We start from the raw sequence: 10264 nt of genomic DNA, 5'->3' as shown, positions 1-10264 counted from the left end.
GAACCAAGGCCCGCCGAAGCTTCTAACGACCTTCACTTTTCTCGAAGCAACATTGAACAATTTGATGAGATCCGGCCACGCGTATGTGATGCACGAACGCCCCGCACGCGCCGCACCATGACGGCTAGGATGCTGTGTTATTTAAACGTGTAGACGGCGCTGAGTTGTTTCGATTCTGCGGGGCGCTGTCGCTGACGTAAAGCCGTTCACCAATATCCACTTGTATATATATATATATATATATATATATATATATATATATATATATATGCCACGCCAAAGAGATGTGTTATGCGCAGCGCAGTAGGACGCATTACTTAACACTTCGACTAAAAAAAATAACTTACGAACGCGACTTCATATATAATGAATTGCGTGTCATGTGGTGTGGGCTTATATGGTGGTATTAATGGTCTTTCTCGGCGTTGCCAACCTGACAAAAAACAAATTAATGATATACATACATATATCCAAAAATGCCAAAGGGTATCACATTTCAAAGATATATCGGAAGAAACGGGTTAAAAGATTTCAAAACTGCTGACCACAGAAGTTCTTGCGAAAGGCAGTTCAGTTCAGTTCAGTTCTAGCGCGAAGGTACAGCTGAATTTAAATCGCGCCGCGTATGCCTTACCACCTGGGTTGTGAGGATGACTATGACCCGGTCACGGTAACAACTGAACTCGACTCTATCGAAATTCAGACGACGGGGACTGCAGTTCTAAGCCTGCCACGTGTACTCTGAGGAAACCGCTGCTGCGAGCCAGCTGCTGATGGCAGCAAAGTCGACCGCGCGGATTCATATCACCGCGCAGTCCTGCTGACGGAAGCCTTGTCTGCCGGCCTCGGTCTGATCAGCAGCACTTCGAGAGGCCGGTGATGGCTGTCCGGTGATTACGGCCTCGTGATGACGGTCCAGTGACGGCAGTCCCGTGATAATAGCCCCGTGATGGCAGTCCGGTGATGGTAGCTTTGTGGCGCCAGCCCTGTGATGATACTCCTGTGATGGCATCCATGTGAAGACAGCTCTGAGATAATAGTACTAAAAATCAAAGTTTGCGAATTTTTATACTAAAATAGCCGACCTTCAATATTTCTCAGGAGGTGCTGCCTAAACGATAATAAGAAGCAAAGATAAGAATATATGATGGGAATACTCGATGCTTCAAGTCAATCCGGTCACCAGCGAACCTGAGCGAAGGAAAGTAAGAAAGGAAACGGAGAGAAAAGTGCATGAGAGGTTTGCGTGCAAATGCTCATGAGAAACTGTTGAATGATCTGGGGTTGTTTAGTGCCAAGCATTATTGATAGAATGTCGCTTTGCTCGGAGGCAGTGTTTATGGTGTTGAGTTATGCGGCGTTCTAACTGTGTCGTGTTCGAATTTAACGAATTTAAAAATTTAAAATTCGAATTTAATTGTCGACTTCGTGTACTTTGTGCGTGATTCGGATAAACATGAAACTTGGCTGATTGTCTTGGCTGCTAGCGGATCGCGAGTGATTTAAATACCACTGTCACAGTATGCTCGCGCTTCACAGAGCATGCTGGGAGAGCCGCTTTGTCCAGGCCTTCAGCAGTCACGGTGCCGTCTCTGGATGATTCGGTGGCGATGGTGTGTGCTGAGGGCCTAGTGGTACTTGTGGGATTTTGCATGCAACTAAATGGTGTACCAACTTGTGATTGTGTTGAGTCTGCTTGGTCATCTGGTCAGGCAAGTGACGAGGTGGCGGTGCGTCCTGCAGTGGCACCAGTGATTTTGTATGGAGTACTCTCTGCCCAGTCTCTGCGTGCCATGCCATGAGCATAATGTTGAATTTGGTGACCATTCGGATTAAGTCTGCCCTGCCCTCTTCCCCTACGCTTGCGCCATCCCTGACTCGGAGCTCAGTTTTAAGATGCGGAACTGGCGCCCAGTCGGCCACATGCGGTATGTGCACAAGACTAGGACATCCGGGATGTTCTTAACGTTCAGACCCTATCGGCTACACACCTGACAGAATTTATATCGCATCTGACAGAGTCAGGGCCTATGACACTTAACTCGTCCTGCATACCAATAACATTCAGGAGAAAGACTGCTTTTGTAATACACAGGGTTGTGCCAGAGGGCACAGATCTGACATATTTGTCAAGTAATTATTAGCACAGCCATGGCATATGTGACGCTTGGGAGCACTGTCACATCATTACAGGGTACCGACGGACATCACAGCCTGTCCGCATGGGCTGCCACTCCCGCCGCTCCGTGCGGTCACTTTAGCATCGCAAATGCAAATGTTATGAATACAGGTATAGCATATGTCTGGAAGAGATATATCGTTTCAATTTCTGCTGACCTGATTTTCTGCGTCAGTCCTCACTGTGAAGGAAGCAAAGCCTCAAACTTGTACTGTCACCAAAATTATTTCCTATCCACAGCCATACTTCGTATGTACAAACGTTTTTAAGCGGTAACACTGGCAAAGCAGAGCACTCCTGCTTGTGAGGAACAAGCAGCGCTCGATGCTTGTAGACGCGTTCGACGCACCACGAGGCACGCCTGGCGGCAGAGGAGCGGCCTCCGCGTCGGTGGCCGGCTGCCCGCAACTCCGAGATCCTTTTATGGTCACCTAAGAACGCCCACGCCCCACACGGGCCTGCATCATCCTAGCTGTGTGGGAAACCGGCAAATACCATAAACCACCACTCTCCTGTTTTCTATTCACAAAAACAGACAGATAAAAAGGCTATGATTAGAGCCCTACACGGGTGCCTACATGCAAGCGTTTAGTACCATATCATAATCCGGATGACCCCTGACCTGGCGGCCACATTCTCACGAGCCGCCGCTCACCGTGGCGTGCGTCGGAGGGCGGGGTGGTTCGCGCTGTCAGTTGCCTAACGGCCCGGCCTCGTCTTAGTCTCGCGCGGGCCAGAGGTGCTGGCTCGGTCAGAAACTGGCTCAGTCGTGGGCCGAAATGGCAGAGTTCTGGCGAGACGCGATGCCATATATCGAAAAGAAAATAGTTATTTTGTGCCCAACGAGACTTCAGTATATACGTTTGCTTCCTTAGCCCATGTCTTTAGTTCATCTAAATTCTAGGATGATACCAGATCCGGCAATCAGCCGTGTAGACTGGCGTAGGGCGTTGAGTGCTGGGCTCGTCATTTTTGCTTACATTGCTGTTGTGTGGAGCAAGTTGGGCTTTGAGGATCATTTCATTCACCGATCATTCATCGTGGACCATGTTTAGAGGCATGTGAGCTCCGTAAGTACTGCATACCTATGAACGGTAGCGCGGCCAGGATATAGGGGTTTGATTTCGTCGCGTCTGCGTCAGAAATGCGACCAAATGTTTTTTTTTAGTTTCGAAAAGTTACGGAATGAAAAGATCTAGCTCCGTAGGTGTCCATACAAGTGTGCTATTGCTTACGGCCAGCTGACTGCAATTTTTTAACATATACGTCTTTGCAAACATGTTTCTAAATAGCTGCAAAACGTTTTCAGCCGAAAATCGCTTATAAAAATTGTGTCGTTAGAGAATCGCCGCCGAAGGACTCTGGTAATCTATATCTGGATGTGCAGCTTTGTGTCTAGGCCAGATTTTGGCTCATCTTGTGCTACATGGTTCTGGTACGGAGGAAATGTAACTTTGTGTCTATGTAAGAGGCTGGCAGAGCTCACCCCACATAGCTCAAGCTATATCTGGTTTGCATTGAAGAGTAGCTTTTTGTCTAAGATAGAGGCTGGCCTAACGCATAACGCACAGTGTACAGATAAAGCATAAAAATAAGTAAAAACAGGCATGGCTTCAATGCTGACCATATAACATCTATATCCATACACATTATTGTGGCCCGTATACGGAGAACTGAAACTGCATCCGACTTAGCACGGCATGGACGTGGTAGCAAATATGAGAGAACTGGAATTCTGATCCTATTTGTTTTCTCGCGGCGCTGAATCGAATGCAATTTAGTCAATTCAAGCACCATCGATTTTGATCGTTCCTGCCAACATACGTGGTATAGTTTCGACATAAGAAGAATAGAATAAGTTTTTCATAAGAATCAATACCACACCGGCTCGACCGAAATTTGAATATATGGCACTGAATCCTGACTCCAGTGGGATCTAAGTGAATGTCTGCTGCCAGTCAGCCCGACCGTGGCCCGGAGGCGGTGGCTAACGTTTGGTCCCAGTCAGCCCGCCCGGGGTCCGAGCAAGGTGGCTAACGTCTGGTCCCCGTCAGCCCAACCGTGGCCCGGAGGCGGTGGCTAACGTCTGGTCCCAGTCAGCCCGCCCGGGGTCCGAGCAAGGTGGCTAACGTCTGGTCCCCGTCAGCCCAACCGTGGCCCGGAGGCGGTGGCTAACGTCTGGTCCCAGTCGGCCCGCCCGGGGTCCGAACAAGGTGGCTAACGTCTGGTCCCAGTCAGCCCGACCGTGGCTCGGAGGCGGTGGCTAACGTCTGGTCCCAGTCAGCCCGCCCGGGGTCCGAGCAAGGTGGCTAACGTCTGGTCCCCGTCAGCCCAACCGTGGCCCGGAGGCGGTGGCTAACGTTTGGTCCCAGTCGGCCCGCCCGGGGTCCGAACAAGGTGGCTAACGTCTGGTCCCCGTCAGCCCAACCGTGGCCCGGAGGCGGTGGCTAACGTCTGGTCCCAGTCAGCCCGCCCGGGGTCCGAACAAGGTGGCTAACGTCTGGTCCCAGTCAGCCCGCCCGGGGTCCGAGCAAGGTGGCTAACGTCTGGCCCCACTGTGGCCGGCCGAGGTCCGAACGGGGTGGTTAACTTGTGGTCCCAGTCGGGCCGAGCGGGGCCCGGACCTGGTGGCAAACAGTCCCGTTACGCCATCTGTGGACCAGACAGGACACTATCTCCGGCGGCGGAGTGGCTGGGCCTGAGGCGGCGACCACCGGCGTCAGGTGCTGCTCCGAACGCAGGTCGGGCTCGTGTGTCTGCGGGAGCTGCAGGCCCCGGGGGCGTGGTGGCGCTGCACTCCGCGTGCGTGTGCGCAACAAACATGAATATGTGTCTATCAGTAAGTGCAGACGAATAGGCGACACGCAGCATTTCGAAATGTAGAGGCTGCCAGCTCTCAGGGTGGGCAAGGGCATGCGAAAAGCCGAATATACTGGACGCGGAGCTCGGAGTAGGAGATTGTACTCGGATTTTACTGTTGTCATTGATTGGTTATGCCTTTTGGTACGTATAGGACTCATCTCAAAGCCGCAATAGAATGCAAGAAATGCAGCATTAATCCTCAATGTGTCGAGTGAAGCACTCGCTTAGTCAGCAAGGCACATTATGGAAGAAGTTAGGTAGGACGTGCTTATGAAAAAGGCCTACAACCATTGGAGCAGAAAGAGGTCATGAATTCATAATCTTTATGCTGATAGCTGAACTGATAATGCCGAAAAAAGGAGCTGAAAGCCTTTCTGGCTTATATCACATATCATAAGGTGAAGACGGGAAAATGCCGGCTGATGCCTGCCTGCCAGATCAACTTCACGTTGAGTCACCATGCTGATAGCTGAACTGATAATGCCGAAAAAAGCAGGAGTTGAAGGCCTTTCTGGCTTATACTTCACATCATACGACGAAGTCAGGAAAATACTGGCTGATGTCTGCCTGCCACATCAACTTCACGTTGAGCTGGCATGCGAAGTATCATCTGTTGAGGGCGGGAGGAAGTCGGGGTTGGGGGCATATTTAACCGACGTTCGTGCTCAAAGGTTGAACTGGGATAACGATTCAGGAGCGAGTGAGTTCGTCCAAGATGGAGTAAGGGGACTCAGAGGCACTTTTAGTCGTTTCTTTCCATGCATCGCCGTAAGATTAGTTCTACATTCTCCCAAGCAGTGGGATGCCCCAAACCCACATAGTGCGATAGCTCCCGCGCCTGTGCAACAATGCAACAGTGCAGAGCGGTTCGAAAGGTCACTCTGGCGTTAGTACAGCTGCCGTATATTTACTTTGAACGTAACTGAGCACATTTAACCAGCGCATACCAACGGCTATCATGTAATAACGTATTACCAACTGAAAGAACGATACCAAAATGTTTAAAATATGACTTTTTTAACACTTTTAAACATTCAAACTTGCACTAGGTGGCTTTGATGCAACATAGTGATAACCTCTCCGTAGCTCCATAATGAGGTCGTTATTACATTGTCTGGCATTTTCTCTAGATAATGTCAGTCGTGTTTCGCATTCAGGCACCCATTCGAAAGCAGTATGTTTAAATTAGTGGGTATCAAATCATGTTACGTGATAATGCGTGTCCATAAAATACTAAGCATTTTGTGGACAACAATCAGGTCATTTACCATCAACCTGGGTCAAATGCTTTTAGTCAAGAAATTGGTGGGAATACCTAACGTGTAACCTTTGTAGACTGGTTTAGTTACAATTTCTAATGCGATTTAGCAAGCACCCATAAAGTGACTGTCATCGTACCGTCCCTAGCTCATAAGACAAGGGAGTGGTGTATATAAACGTCGGACTCGACGCCTAAAACCTGATTCAAAATGGAGTGGTGCAGCAGGTAACGGTGAGATACGGCATAAAACAAGTCTCGGGCCATTTAAAGCCGGTGTCAGTGCAGGCACCTGGTGGGTATGTTGCTGGTGGTATGTCAGCATCCTGAAACACATACCGGGACCAGTACAGTATCGTAGCGGTCCCAGCGACAGATTCTTTGATGGATAGCTTGCCTCTCTAGTTGTAAAAACCCAGGTGTCTGTGGCTGATAAAACACACACGCAGTACCAGTTGGATAGTATGAAAAAATATACCCGAGTCACACGGACCATAAAGCAAGCAAATCAAGTTGATTAGGTTTTTGGTCTAACCCAGTCAGCCAAATTCAATTTTGTTTGACATTCAAGACATGACAAGACATGACAAGACAAGACATGACAACACATTGACATGACAAGCCATTCAATTCAAATTGTATTGCTTACATTCCATTCACTGAGTTTCAGGTAAAAAACAGCCAGTAGAAACTGAAAGCAGCAAGCGACCCTACCTGGACCGCCACCAACAGTGCGGCGGTCGGGTAGTCAATAAGAGAGCAGTTGGTGGGAGAGAGAGCAGTTGATGGGAGAGCCGGCCCAGTTTGCCACAGCAGTTTGCTCTGCAGCCGGTCGTCTGCTCGCTGGCCGCTCGGAGGTTAGATCGGCGGCCGAAGCCTGAGGGCATAACAGACCTGTCGGGTCGTCAAGGCGGGAGTAGAGCGGCCCGCTCAAAGTAACCGATCACAAAATATGTCACGATCCACTACGGGCGCAGCTCCATTAAAAAGTCCTCTGTGTAAATGGCCATATCTAGTCAGATGTCGTTGATTACATTGCATCTTTTTGTTCTGATGATCGGGAAGTCCAATGAGAGAGCTCCATAAAACTGGGTTTTTCACCTGAATCAGACACCTGACCTGAATCTGTGCACGCACAGTTCAGTTTTGTTTGGAACGCAGCAGTCGGTGGGACGCTACAGCTGATTACTTGACCTTCCGTGCACGGACACCGCTCTACTTCCTCCATTGCACCGATATCCTGAGCAGTCAACTTAGAAGAAACACAAATTCTACCTTACATCCTGTGTTACCAAAAATGGAATCACACCAACTACATGGTGACTGGTTCAACTTTGCAAGCGAACAGCGTAGAACCCAGTATAAACCCAAGCCGGTTTTGCAAGTCGGTATAAAAAACGACCCAAAGTGTGTTGTGACGGCTCAACGTTCAACGAAATCGGACGCGGGTTTGAAGGATGCTGGCGGTGCAGTCGGGCGTGCTCCCCACGGCACCACCGATTCACAAAACACGGTTCCTGCCCGAATCTGCCAGACCATCTCAGCACGGCATCGTGCCATTGTAGAAATCGATCAGCCTTAGAGGATGTCGTCGCCGTGTTAAATCGGCGCCTTTTGCGTGCCGCGGCGCGATAGCCTTTAAAGGCGGCGTTGGGCTGCTGTCGGCACCTTTGTCGGCAGCCTGGCCCGGCGGCAGTGCAGGCTGAGCCGGATCATCGCTGCCATGGAGCGGCGACCGCAACACGTAAAACACGTAAAACGTTGCGAGCTCGTGGCAGGACCGGACCGTGGACAAGCCCGACATCTGGCGGCGGCGCGGTGCACTACGGCGGGTTTGACGCCTCCTCTCGCCCTGGCGCGAGCTGCGGCTGGTGTCTCATCTCTAGCGGTGACAGCCGGTGACAAACCAGCACAGGCAAAGCACCGTCGCTCCTGATGACTTGCTGAAAATGGTGCTTATTACGGCTGCTTTAATGCATGAGTCCTAATGCAATTGCTTTCGGTTATTCCGCATTTCCGCAGCTTTCGTAGTTGACCATGTTGGCATGAAAGAGTGTTGACATATAACAATGCTTTATTTAAAGTTTTCGCGTTATTATCAAAGCTTTGAAGTGTGGCAATGACGTAATGAGCATCCAGGCAAATTGCTCTTTTACCTCACAGGATTTCGGATTCTGCAAATTGTGTGTCCACTCAGCAAGTAGCCTGTACGCACATTAGGTTGATCGCTCATTGAACACGCCTTTTGTGAAACCCGAATATGCCCACACAAAATGCAGCTTTAGCCTCAGCTATGGCTGTGACGTACTTTTCAGTTCGTGATTTTCCTGGCGTTTCCTGGCGTGTGTGTGTGTGTGTGTGTGTGTGTGTGTGTGTGTGTGTGTGTGTGGTGTGTGTGTGTGTGTGTGTGTGTGTGTGTGTGTGTGTGTGTGTGTGTGTGTGTGTGTGTGTGTGTGTGTGTGTGTGTGTGTGTGTGTGTGTGTGTGTGTGTATGTGTGCGCGCGTGTGTGTGCATATGTATATAGGGACCGTATACATCCTTTCTGGTGATAAGAACATCAGCTAAAGCAAAGATAAGTTGAAGCAGATCAATGTAGTTTCTTGCTTTCAATGTACTGCCGTGGACTGGGAAACCCTTTAAGTATATATTATAGTCATTTTTTAGCTTAAGTAAGTATTAGCATTAGCAGTAAGCATTAGCTTGTCTGCAACAAGTCTCAGCCGACGTTTAATCATGCACTTTGCGGGAGAGGGCACCAAAACACATGCGTGTACACACTACATCAACCCACTTGCCAGAAAAACCCACTTGCCAGAAATGCGTTAGTCATGAATATTACCATACCTATTTGCGCATATCCCAGACCATAGACGCCTCACCAGACTTGATGCATCGCACATCATAGGCATGGTACCCAAGAAAAAAGCAAAAACAACCCACACAGCTACCACTATCTTTCCCTGTAATGCAAACCTACCGAACCAGCAACCTTTAAACTTGATTGGTGAAAATGCAAAACTTTCAACCATACAGACATATGTCTGAAACTAAGGCGTGCAGCATCAAAATGCTGTGTTTAAAATGCTTCGCACATGTATTTAGTGGGAATATGGTAAAACCGAATTTTTTGGTCATAAATTGTGGTTGTGACTGCATATTTCAAACGTAATAATTATATTGAAAATAATTATGGAACTGATCGAAACGTTGAATAAATAGATGAACTTATTGATTATCGTAATATTACGTATCGGCACACGGGAAACGACAGACTCACCATACGAAGCCTTGAACAATCGAACAAGAGGGTCATAAACGCGGAATTCGCTGCGGTGTGGATCCATATAAATATATATGGATCCACTAATATATATATATATATATATATATATATATATATATATATATATATATATATATGTATATGTATATATAACTACGGACCCAAGCAATTTATAGTATTTTGCGACAGAAAGATGCGACTCTTAAACCCCGAATCGCTTCCTAAAATTGGCAACTATGGAAGCAAACATAATGGCTGACTCGTTCAGTCACGACCGCCCGAACAATGCGAAGATCATTATCACAATTTGCGTGGTTGGAGTTCATTAACATCGGTTAAGTTTTACCTTGAAAGCATGAAGCATGCGTTCTGCTATCATCTTCAAGACAAAAGCGGTAAATCTCATGTCTCACAAAATATGAAAAATGATATGGTGAACTCGTCAGTGGTTGCGCCCATAACACGTACGGCGAGCGTGAGCGACGCAGCAGATTTGCCGTGACTCATAATAGTGCACAACGCTATAGGCTTTATCTACTATCGGCTTTTTTATCTGTATTTTGTGTCAGCTATCGGCTCACCTCATCGGCTACACCGACACCTGGCAACCGACATCAAGTCGAAAACCTGTCGAAGCGCCGCAATGACTGGGCTATCACGCTTCTTGCCGGCACTCTATCC

This window comes from Pollicipes pollicipes, unplaced genomic scaffold, assembly GCF_011947565.3.
Source record: "Pollicipes pollicipes isolate AB1234 unplaced genomic scaffold, Ppol_2.1 Scaffold_4881;HRSCAF=5763_pilon_pilon_pilon, whole genome shotgun sequence".
NCBI lineage: Eukaryota > Metazoa > Arthropoda > Thecostraca > Pollicipedomorpha > Pollicipedidae > Pollicipes > Pollicipes pollicipes.
Note: the sequence above shows the minus strand (reverse complement) of the source record.